The sequence below is a fragment of the Sorex araneus genome, chromosome 4, assembly GCF_027595985.1.
Source record: "Sorex araneus isolate mSorAra2 chromosome 4, mSorAra2.pri, whole genome shotgun sequence".
Classification (NCBI taxonomy): Eukaryota; Metazoa; Chordata; class Mammalia; order Eulipotyphla; family Soricidae; genus Sorex; species Sorex araneus.
The window spans coordinates 57,720,782-57,732,778 of NC_073305.1; the positions used below are offsets into that span (position 1 = coordinate 57,720,782).

An 11,997-nucleotide genomic window follows, 5' to 3' on the forward strand; every position below is an offset into this window, starting at 1 on the left:
TGGATCCTCTGCACTCGGAGATCATTCCTGACAGTCTCCGGGGACCATCTAAAATGCAAGGGATCAAACCTGGGTCAGCCACATGTAAGGCAAGCACCTTACCTGCTGTACTATTTTTCCAGCCCTCACTTCAAGTTTTTAAATGTATTTATTTTTAAATATATGGGGGAAATAGGTATGTGCCACATTTCTCAGTGCTGTTTTATGGGGGGGGGTTGGGGGGGCAGGGGCCGAGAGGGTGGTGCCATTTTTCCTGGCTCTGTGCTCAAGAGTGGACCCTGGTGGTTTGTGGAGGCCACATGTAGGGCCAGCAATTTGAACCAGTTGCATGCAATTTGATCAGCTGCATGCAAAGCAAGTGACTTACCTCCTGTACTCTCAGGCCCTGAAAATGTTTACTTTTAAATTATTTTTGCAAAATGAATACAACTTTATAAGAAAACCAAATAGAAGTTCATTAAACTCCACAGAGCCAACTGTAAATGTCCTTCCTTCTAGTCCCACTAGTAATCCCAACTGTCAGAGGCAGTCATTACCTCAGACAACCTTGGGTCTTTAGCTATACAAGTATGGGTTGGTTTGACCTTGCCCAAGTCACTTAACTTCTTTGAAACTTAGGTCTTCATATGTAGAATGTAACAGAAATGTAAATGACTCCTATTGCCTCAGCTGGATACCATGTTTATAAAGTTTTTAGCACATAACAAAATGCTGGCCGTAGGCAAATGCTCAAGAAACAAAGGCTATGTTAGTATCATTATTACTGACATTTTTTTATTATCCCTCTGATGGTGAAGATGTAGTCATAATTGTTAATAGTACATATACTTTTTAACATAAGTGATGTTATTCTATGTGCAGGCTTTTATCATTTTTAATCATTCAATTTATCTGAAACTACTAACTTATTCTTTTTAATAGCTCTATAAAATTACGTTGAATTGGTATCCCCTTATTTAATCAACTCTATTAATGATTATTTAGGTTTTCAATTTAGGATTTCAGTGCTGGAAGGAAGATCCTTGAATATATAAGCTTGGGTATTTATGGGAATGTTGTCTTAGGATGAATTCCCAGGAATGGAATTTCTGTATCAATAGGTAAAGACGTTTTTTATTTTAACAGTGATGGCCCAAGGCAGTTATCTGTTCAGCTCCCAGAATGTTCCCAGTTTGCTGCCTTTCTGTCCAGCACAGCTGCACAGGTCTGCAGTTCCTGCTGCCCTTGCCAGCAGAATGTCATGTGACTCTGGCAATAGTTGTGAGTGCAAGGGGCATATTATCACCATTTATTGCCCATTTGAAACCTTCCAAAGTCTCTCTACCGTCTGTTACGGTGATCAGCAATGGTAGGATAGTAGCAGCTCCAAAAACTTAAGTACTATAGTGAGGACAAGGAGACCGTCAACTTCAGCTGACCCACTACCAGCACATGACACCCTGACCTACCACCAACATAGTGTGAATAAGTAACATTTGTTGTTCTAAGCCACTGCCATTTTGTGAAGATTGTTAGTTACTGAAGCAAAACCTGATTGATTCAGCACCAAAAGCCTATTTAAAAAAAAAAAAAGATAAAATGTTAAAACAATTCACACTACCACAAAAAGGAAGCAAGATCCACTTCACTATTACTTTTACAAATTTCATCTTTTCATTTATTTTATTAAAAGTAAATATGAAGTAAATGTATGCAATATCTCAGCCACTTATCAACACTTTAATACCCCTCCTTAAATTGTTGGCAAATTTTTGTTTCTAAAACAGTGTCCCCTAAATATTTAAGCAATTAAGAGTAGTTCTTGGGGCCGGAGCGATAGTACAGTGGGTAGGGCATTTGCCTTGCATGTGGCCGACCCGGATTCAATCCCGGGCATCCCATATGGCCACCCAGCACCTCTAGGAGTAATTCCTGAGTGAAGAGCCAGGAGCAACCCCTGAGCATTGCTGGGTATGACCCCCCAAAAAAAGCAAAAAAAAAGAGTATTTCTCATGTTCTATAATTGCTTTCCCCACCGCCAAATTACCTAATTCTCTCTTTTTTCAGTTCTCTTACTCACTAATTTTAACAAGTATTCTAGGATCCTGTTTATGGTTCTCCCCACTGACTTGACTTGCAATTTGGTCCCCCATAGAAAATGAGCAGTCACTGTTTCATATATTGCACTGTGGCACTGTAGCACTGTTATCCCATTGTTCATCGATTTGCTTTATCAAATGGTCTTTTCAAGAAAATAAAATCACATTCAACAGCTATATCTCTTCTTTGAAAAGGAACAAATTTAGACATGTATTTAAGCTATAGCCAAGCTTTAAGGACCGACTCAAATACTTAGACTATGAAATTTTTCTTCATCATCCTCACCCCCATGTAATGACTCCTTACTTTATTTTTTTCTTTTTGTTTTGGTTGGGGGTCCACAACCAGTAGTGCTCAGGGCTTACTCCTGGCTCTGCTCTCAGGGATCATTCCTGGTGAAGCTCAGGGGACCGTGTGGGGCAGCCGCGTGCAAAGCAAGGGTGTTATCTACACATTTCACTTCTGGGTATCAGGTAGGTTGAGTTTCTCCAGATCGTTCTAGACAAGGGGTACCAACTCCAATTATAACCCCACTCTCCTCTTCTATGTTTTTGCTTTTCTTTGGAGGCCATACTTGCCCAAACCTCAGAAGTTACTCCTGGCTCTGCACTCAGAAATCACTTCTGTTGTGCCTGGGTGAGTATCCCATATGGGATACCAGGGATCAAAACTCAGTCAGCTGCATGCAAGGCAGTTCCTACCCATTGCACTATCTCCCCAGGCCCCATCTATTTGAGGGGGAGGGCAGGAAAGGAGAGTTGCGCCACACTCAGCAGTGCTCAGGAGTTACTCTTGACAGTGTTTCGGAATCCAACTGTGGTCTGTCACATGCAAGTCAAGCACCTTAACTCCTATATTCTCTCTTGGCCCTGAAGCCCTCTTCACAATACCTATGCCAGCCTGTCCTTAGACAATGTTAGTCCCTTTAGTGTCATATTCTTACGATGTTGATGAGGGAAAATAAAGTGGGATAGAGCTGGGGTCATTGACTATGTGGATTTCCTCATATTTGCATGGGTTTGCTCGAGCTATACTGATTTCCTCTCAAATCTCAGAGAAAAGTACTGGAGGTTCAGAATGTGCACTAATGGTACATTGTTATATCTAAATTGCCCCATTATAAGTGAGATTAGGTATGTGTCTGATGAGCTTTTGAGAGAAACTTCAACCTGAGACCCTGAAGTGAAATATGTGGGTTGGGTTATAAAAGAGATGAGTTGGGGCTGGAGCCAAAGCACAGTGGGTAGGTCAATTGCCTTGCACACAGTCGACCCGGGTTTGATTCCCAGCTTCCCATATGGTCCCCTGAGCACCACCAGGGGTAATTCCTGAGTGCAGAGTGAGGAGTGACCCCTGAGCATTTGAGTGTGATCCAAAAAGGAAAAAAAAGGGATGAATTAATCACTACAAATGTAGTCTAAAATTAGAAGTGTATTAGGTCTTTTATTTAGAGCTTTCGTGAGGTGTGGTTCTTGTTGCTCTTGTTGTTTACCAAAAATATGCCATAGGAAATTAAGTATTTTTATATCAGTTAGCCTGTATTAAGTTGGTTAATTATATTGTTTTAAAGATAATTTTCAAGAATCTATCCACATTAAATCAAAAGATACTGTACTTTCTATATAATTATTACAACTCACACTGTTGCATGGAATTACAAAGGTATGTTTTGTGAAATGGTGCTCCCATGTCCCTTTTTACAGTCACATTACTCACTCACTTGCAACATATTTGCTCTCACCGCACTACAAAGTTCTATCACTGGTAGCAGCTCTGACTGGGAGAGAGGGAAGGCATGTTAGTAGGACACCAATGTGAAAGCAAGAAGTATCCAGGAAAAAAAAGAAAGAAAACAAGAAACCTTGAAACCTAAATGTCAAAATTCTCCAAACTCAATGGCACTTGTATTTTTTTCCTACAAGTTAAGTGAATTTTCCACTGAAACACACATAAGGAAAGGAGACAAGGAATATATCTCACGATAAGCATTAGTATTAGTATCAGAACAAAAATCTCTGCATGGAATCTTCTAATTTTGACTTGGCAGGGTGTAGTAGAGTCATATAAACAAACTCAAGCTAGGCTGATTAAGCACAGACTACCAGGGGGTTGTTTTTGTCAGGGTTTTTTCATGGGGACTGAGGGGAAATGGCTTTGTTTTTTTACAATGTTTGTTTCAAAAGGGCATAAAAATTGTTCAGTAAGTGTTTAATATATATCAAAAAGTTGGTCCGTATAACCTAACTGCTCCAAATCTTGCTGCAATAAAAGGGAATCCAGTACTACATTCTTTTATGCAAACACTCATTCAGTTCAGCAAGCAACAACCAAAAGTGGCATTACTTCCGAGGACAGTGACATCCCAGTTCTAAGTCCAATGTGCTCTGACCATTCTTTGCATGACAAACTCTCCTAAGACATATACTACAGCATTCCTGAGACAGGATTTCATTAGCCTCCTAGCCAGCATCAAGCAACCAGAATCCTCTAAGTGAATGGAGGCCAGGCCATATTAGAATCAAGCTACAGACACTTTTCTGAAGGTAGCAAGGTAAAAGATACAGTCAGGTCTCACACCCTGCCCATGTAAGATTGGGAAATGTTTCCAAAATATCCAGCCAATCTACCTTTCTTGAACACCTGTCGTCTTAGTAATCAAAAACCCACTTCTGACATTTTATGTTCTAATGAGCAAAACCTGAGGGATTGGAAAGCGTATAATAGGCTGGTGTGCATGTTTGATGCAGGAAGCCTGGGTTCAACCTCCAGTGCCACAAGGTGCCCTCTAACACCAGAAGTGACCTCTAAACAATCCGATCCACCTCTATGCACTGCCCGGGATGACCCAAAACAAATACACAAAAAAACCTCTGATATCATTCCAAGATAAATATAGTTGAAACACTTGCAGTTAAATTTATCTACAGTTCTGTCTCATGAATAAATGTAAACTGGCCATCTCTGAAACATGTCCCCAATCACAGAAACTACCTGCCTCAAGGGGATAGCTTAATAAACCATGTATTTAAATTATATACCTGCTGGAAAAATTTAAAATTGATCACAGTCATCAAAACACAGGGGTTACCCACATTCAGTTCGACAGCACTGAAATGTCAGGGTTTAACACAGCCGTTGAAACTCGGGAAAGAGATGAACAACAGGCTCATTTGGCATCGCCCAGAAAGTGTTAACATACACACATTAGCTATCATGACAGTGTCGTGGGGGTAAAAAAGTGAACTCACCAGAAAGATATTTCTCCTGGCAGGTAGATTGCCTCTATAGAGTGGGAACAGACTGGAGCAATAGCACAGCGGGTAGGTTGTTTGCCTTACACGCAGCTGACCTGGATTCAATTCCTCTGTCCCTCTCAGAGAGCCCGGCAAGCTACCGAGAGTATCTAGCCCACACAGCAGAGCCTGGCAAGCTACCCATGGTGTATTCAATATGCCAAAAACAGTAACAAGAAGTCTCTCAATGGAGACCTTACTGGTGCCGGCTCAAGCAAATTGATGAACAGCAGAACGACAGTGCAACAGTGCTACAGAGCTAGAGTTGGAATAGCTGAGCAGTAAACATTGGCTTCTCAAACTCCCTAAATACTTCTCCGCACCCTCACTCATCATAAGCTCTGCAAGATTTCTAATACACAACTCTAAGATTGGACGTTTTAAAAAAAGTATTCCTTCTTTGTTGGCTTTAAGAAAAATATAAAGAAGGCAACCCTTCTCTTGGACCTTTATTAACTGCTTCTTCCCACGCTTGCATCTCTGCTTTCACCACCCACACCAAGCTGATACAGATAGAGTTGACAGAGGTACCTCTGAGGACTGGAGAGGCAGTACAAGGGTGAAGGCACTTGTCTTGTATGCAACCAACACTGGTTTCAACTCCTCTCACCATAAAGCCCCCCACTCTGCAGGAAGCACCCCACACCTGCCCCAGCACTAGACCTCAGCATTTGTAGTGTGGCCCAGACCCCAGATAATTAAACCCCAAGTAATTAAAATTAAAGCTGACTTGTTTTTTAAAAAGTAAGTCTGGCTGATCCTAACTCTCCTTCCTCCCTTCTCTTCTCTTCATCATTACTTTCCTCACTGAAGATTACATTCTTTGGAGTCATGATTTTTTTTTTTGGTAATATCTAACTGAGTTCTTGTCATTCCTCTACCAAACCAAGGGATGACCATTTTAAGGCATAAACGACTGCACACTGGGCTAGAACAACAATGCAGCAGGCAGAGCACTTTGCCTTGCACAAAGCTGATGATCTGACCTCAAATCCCTGCATCCTTTATGGTCCCCAGAGCACTCCAAGTGTGATTCCTGACCTCAGAGTCAAGAATAAGCCCTGAGCACTGCTGGGTGTGGTCCACAAAACAAAACAAAACAAAAAAGTGATTGGATGTGGTCTTTTATATAGATGTCATTTGTTTTTGAAATGTGTCTTAGGTCAATGTTAATAGACAAAAAGAGTTGAATGGTAAGGCATTGAACTTGTATCTAAATATTTTACAATAATTGTTATGGGAATAACTTTCCCATTCTAAGCCTTTGCGCTGTAAGTTGCATTCTTCCGCAAGATAGTGTTTTGTCATGGGACAAAACATGTCAAACTCCCTGTGTTCTCCAGCATTTCTTATCTTCTACACTTAGGCATGCCAAGAGCAGGTTCTACATAACTTTCCTCTTTGTATTTCCAGAATCCAGGTCAGGATAAGGAAACACAAAAGCCTTCAATAAGGATTTCTTAAGTAAGCAAATGGGTATTTAGGTGACCATGAGCTGTTACATGGGCTCAGTTGAATTTGGATTCTGAGTTCACATATAATTACTCTGTTCTGAAATTATTTTAGCATTTCAATATGTTAAATTATATCCCAAGTACACATAGAAGTAGCTCAGAGTAGTTTATTTTTTCCTTGTACAAAGTCTACATTTTCAGAAGGAACGGTGAGCACTGTGCCAACCCTACAGAATTTTTGTGTAAAATAAAATCAGTAGTTTCGTTTAAAAAAATGTGGGATAATTGGTAACTAAGCAATTTCATAACCAGAAGAAAGCTTGGAGATTATTTAAGAAAATACTTTGTTCCGGGCTTGCCACACAAGCCTGGTCTCTCTTCATTCTTTTTTTGTTTTAACCTTAGACTTGTATGTGACTTTGCATAGCACTGTTACTGATCCTATCTTTATGGAAAGTGTTGATATTTGTTTACCAAGAATTTTTACATTAATTTTGAATCTTTTAAAAAATATGGTATCAAACTATTGTCTGTATTTTACTGTTGATTATATTATGTTACTTTTCAAAATAATTATTTTGCTGTATTTTTTATATCACTATAGAGTCCATACCCTATTTCTGCTCCCGGAAGTTTAAATGAAAACACTGGGCTCTCACTGACAGAGTCAACAACATGTATTACCCAGGGATGACTTGCCAGCGACAGGGCAACCTGACATATAAGTCCTCACATTAGGCTTTAAGTCAACAAATGAGAAAACTGAGTAGTAGACAGGCATGAGGATAGGGGCAGGGAGAGGTCACTCAAGAGTTCAGCAGCAGAATCAGATTCATGAATCACGAATCACGAAATTCCCATTAATCATCGATTTCTCGAGCAGGCTCAGTATCCTCACCATTCATCCTTTCCCTGAGATCTTAGAAGTCTCTCTCGACTCGGCCCTCCCAACAATGTCACACTGGAGGCTCTTTCAGGGTCAGGGGAATGAGATCCAGCTTGTTACTGGATTTAGCATATGCATATGCAAAATCAGATTAGAACCCACAATTCCTCACTTGTCATAAAGACATCTCAATAAGACACTAAGTGAAGGTATGTAATAATCATCCTCCAAGCCACACCAGGCTGCAGAATTCATTCTACTGCTTATTAAATCTCTCCTAGGTGTTTCATACTATGTACATGGTATAATTATGGCCAACATACTTTGTAAGGTAGCTGGGAAAAGAAGTCCTATAAGTCCTATAATTCATCCATTTACTCTGTCTGCCGGAGTTTCTAGGATTACAATAGAATAAAACTCCAAAACAAACAAACAAAAAAATAACATGGATATGCAACTAAAATTTTGGGATAAAGTACGATAATGCTCAGTCATAGAAGGACTCAAAAGTTATAGAAGCTTTATTCCAGATTCTGGGCTCTAGGCAATTTTAGTTAAGCAACTTCAGAATCAAAAATTCAGTATTAAGTGCTGACTTAAAAGGATGCATGCTGAAAATAGAATATAGACCAAACACAATGGCCATGCAGTGCCTCTGTTGCAAACCACAACACCCAAAAGGAGAGAGAGAACAAAAGGGAATGCCCTGCCACAGAGGTGGGGGGGGGGGGTGGAAGGGTGTGAGGGAACATTGGGGGAAGGGATATAAACAAAATGCAAACATGAAAAAAAAAGGATGCAAAGAAATATAACATGGGTTTTCTGACATTCAGAAGTTCATAGTCCACTTGAAGTGAAAAGTCATGGGCATATAATATGTCTAGTATTTACCTGTCCCCCTAATTAGGTAGTTGACCCTGTTTTTGTTTGGTTTTTGTTTCTTTGGAAGGGCATCAAAGAGGTACTCAGCGGGGCCACCAGTGGGTGAAGGCGGAAGGGGTTGTGGAGGGCATCTTTCCTGGCAATACTCCTGGAAATAGTCCTAGAGCTCAGTGTCAGGATTTGTGGTAATGTTCGGTCCTGGCAGTGCTCAGGGGCCTTCAGACCTACATAGGGCAGTGCTCAGAAACCCTGTCATAGGACCCATGGACTGGTACATACCCTTATACTTTCTCTTCAGCCCCAATAGTTGATCCTTTCAAGGATTGTCATAGCTTACAAAACTTCCTGCTATGGAATAATTCTTTCTTTCCTTCAGAATATATTGGAGGACCCAGAGGTGGCTCAAAAGTCTGGAGTGCATGTTTTACATGTAGAGGGCCCATGTCAATCCTCAGCACTGCACTGCCCCACAAGCATGACCAGGATCAACCCCCAATCATCAGGTTAGGAGTAACCCCTGAGCTGCCAGTATCACCAAAACAAACAAACAAACAAACAAACAAAAAAAAACTATTACACAGGTCAGGCATGTCGTTTATGTAGTTCAGCAGTAGAGAGAGCCTATATGAGCTAGGGTTGATACCCAGAACCATGGAAAATATAAAGAATGTATTGCCCATCTACCACGTGGTGTCAGGCATGTTTCTAGATGCTAAAGAAATGACAGGGCTTCTGTTCTGACAAAGCTATATAAGCTTTGCAAAGCAGCGGACACCCATGAATGGATGGTGGGACAATGTAGCCAGGAAGTCTTTTCCAAGGTATTGACATTTGAGCGGAGACCAACATTATAATGAAAAGGATCCATCAAGGGATCTCATGGAGCAAGCACAGAAGAAGCAGTAAATGTCAAGAGTGTAATTAAGAATGACCAGGATTAGGAAGGTAAAAGTAAGGGGGATGGTTTAAGATAAGGCAAGAGCTTTGTGAGCCTCACGGGCCTTACAAGAAGCTCTGACTGTAATTAAAGGGGCCAGAGTGGTAGGACAGGGGGCAGGGCATTTGCCTTGTATGCCGCTAACCCAGGTTAAATCCCTAGTATCCCATATAATCTTCCAAGCACCACCAGGAGTAATACCTGATTGCAGAGCCAGGAGTAACCCCTGAGCATTACTAGGTGTGACCCAAAAAGAAAAAAAAGAACAAGATTGTGATTAAAATCTACCTTATAATTATTTAACATCAATCTTTCAAACCTGAAAAAAAAGGAACTAAGGGGAAGGCATTGTACCTTTTGTTCTCTTTTTTTACTGATTATAAATCACAAATTTATTTTAAAACAAATTTTAAGATTTTTATGACCCCCCATACCACATTCAGTTCTGCGGCCCAATACAGAGTTGCAATCCACAGATTACATCAAGGAGACAATTCTCTTTAAGTTACAATTTCATAATTATGCTGAAAATCATTGTTCAAGTTTCTTAAAATTGTAATATACTAAGTATTTCACATGACATTATCTTTCTGAAAAGGGGTCAACATAATAACTAGGACTTTAGGAAGAAAGAAAGTTCACTCGGTTAACAAAATGAGTCAGTGACCTAACAATATGAACCTTCAAAATAATTACCTTTGTCCAACCCAAAAGGATAAATAAATTGATAAAAAAAAAAGCCTATATACTTTTTTTTTCTTTAGCAGTGTTGGTATCAAACCCAGGAACAGGTTAAATACTTTTATAATTTTACATTAAAAAAATCAAATGAGTCTTCTTTGATATTGTTTAGTACAGTTATTATATAAGCAAAGAGTTGCAAGAAACGATAGCTTAAATTCTGATAATGATTCTATTATTTCTAAATTCTTCCACAAAAGGGCATTCATAATGTTTAAGTAACTTTAAAAAAAAGTCAGTTCTAATGCTAAAGTTATAACACAATTTGTAAATATTGCCAATATACTATAAAGCACGATGAAAAACATCTTACTTAAATGAAACAAGAATAATAGTTCACTGGGGAATATTTCCAACCAATTTTTTTTCTCCCCATATCTATTCAATGATGATATTTTCTGGGCTAATTTCTAAACAAATGCATATTTTAAAAAAAAACAAAAGTCATGTTTTGCCCAGGACTACTACTGTACACAAACCATACAGATTATTTTATAGCAGATACTATAGTTTGTTTGCCAAGCTTCTGACGGCAAAATGCTACGTTGTGAGCTTGATACTGTCCAAATAGGTGTTTCTCATCTCCCTGCAGAATGTGGCAGCACACAATGTTGGGACCCTTTGTCACCACCATTTCTCTTCTCACAGTGATTTCACTGTGATAGCACATTCATGTCCTTAAGATGCAAGGCCTAGCAAAAAGACTCCAACAAATCCACTGGATATCACGATGTTCTGTTTGATAAATCCTGTTGCTTCTTCAATTATATTGTTGATTTCTGGTGCTGTTTTATTTGCTCATTTCTTTACCTGTCGCTTTGCTTTGTTTACATCTTTTTCAACTCTTTTCCAGTCAACCTGAACATAGCCACTATGACTGGTGATCTGAAGGAGAAGAAAGCCACCACCTACAGCAGTTGCTGCAAGTTTTCCAACTTTCTGGAACAAAAATCCCACACAGCAGCCAGTCACTCCACCCATTACAATCTGGGTGGCTACAGAGTATTTTTCTACCATAGATCTGGAACTGTGACCAAACACTCAATTCCACCAGTGATCTTTTCTTGCATACTCAGTTAAATCTAACACTTCATAATATTCATCATCACTTTCATATTCTTGGGGAGGGGGGTTCCGGGTCGCCATGATCTGTACCTTTTGTTCTTTAGCACATTGTTAGTGCTGATTAACAGTTTTGCTTAGAATTGTCTGACCCAGGTTCGATTCCTCCATCTCTCGGACAGCCCAGCAAGCTACCAAGAGTATCCCACCCGCACGGCAAAGCCTGGCAAGCTACTCGTGGCGTATTCGATATACCAAAAACAGTAACAACAAGTCTCACTATGGAGATGTAACTGGTGCCCGCTCGAGCAAATCGATGAACAGCGGGATGACAAGGAGAGAATGCTTAGAGTTGGTACTCAATGAGTATTTCTGGGAAAAATAAGGAATAAACAGGAATAAGTCTTTCAGGAACTGTATCACTTGGATTGGAATTTTGACTATATATTCCCTCTCCTTAAAGTTCATTTTGACATATTTATTTTTAACATCTTTTTCTTCCCCCTAACACCCAGCTTTAATCATCCATCTATGCCAAAAAGGGCAAAATGTATGAAAGATAGATGGTGGTAGGACAAGGGGTCCTTGAAACATTGAAAAGTTTAGGTCTTAAAATTTGACTTAAGTAAGGAAATGCATGGTCATCTCCCAATCAGAGGTTTT

The 11,997-nt window shown here is 39.8% G+C and overlaps 1 pseudogene; it reads right to left on the minus strand.

Moving 5' to 3' along the window:
* Positions 1–10,950: 10,950 nt before the first annotated feature.
* On the minus strand, positions 10,951–11,418 carry LOC101556471 (FUN14 domain-containing protein 1-like; annotated as a pseudogene).
* Between the last annotated feature and the right edge of the window lie 579 nt (positions 11,419–11,997).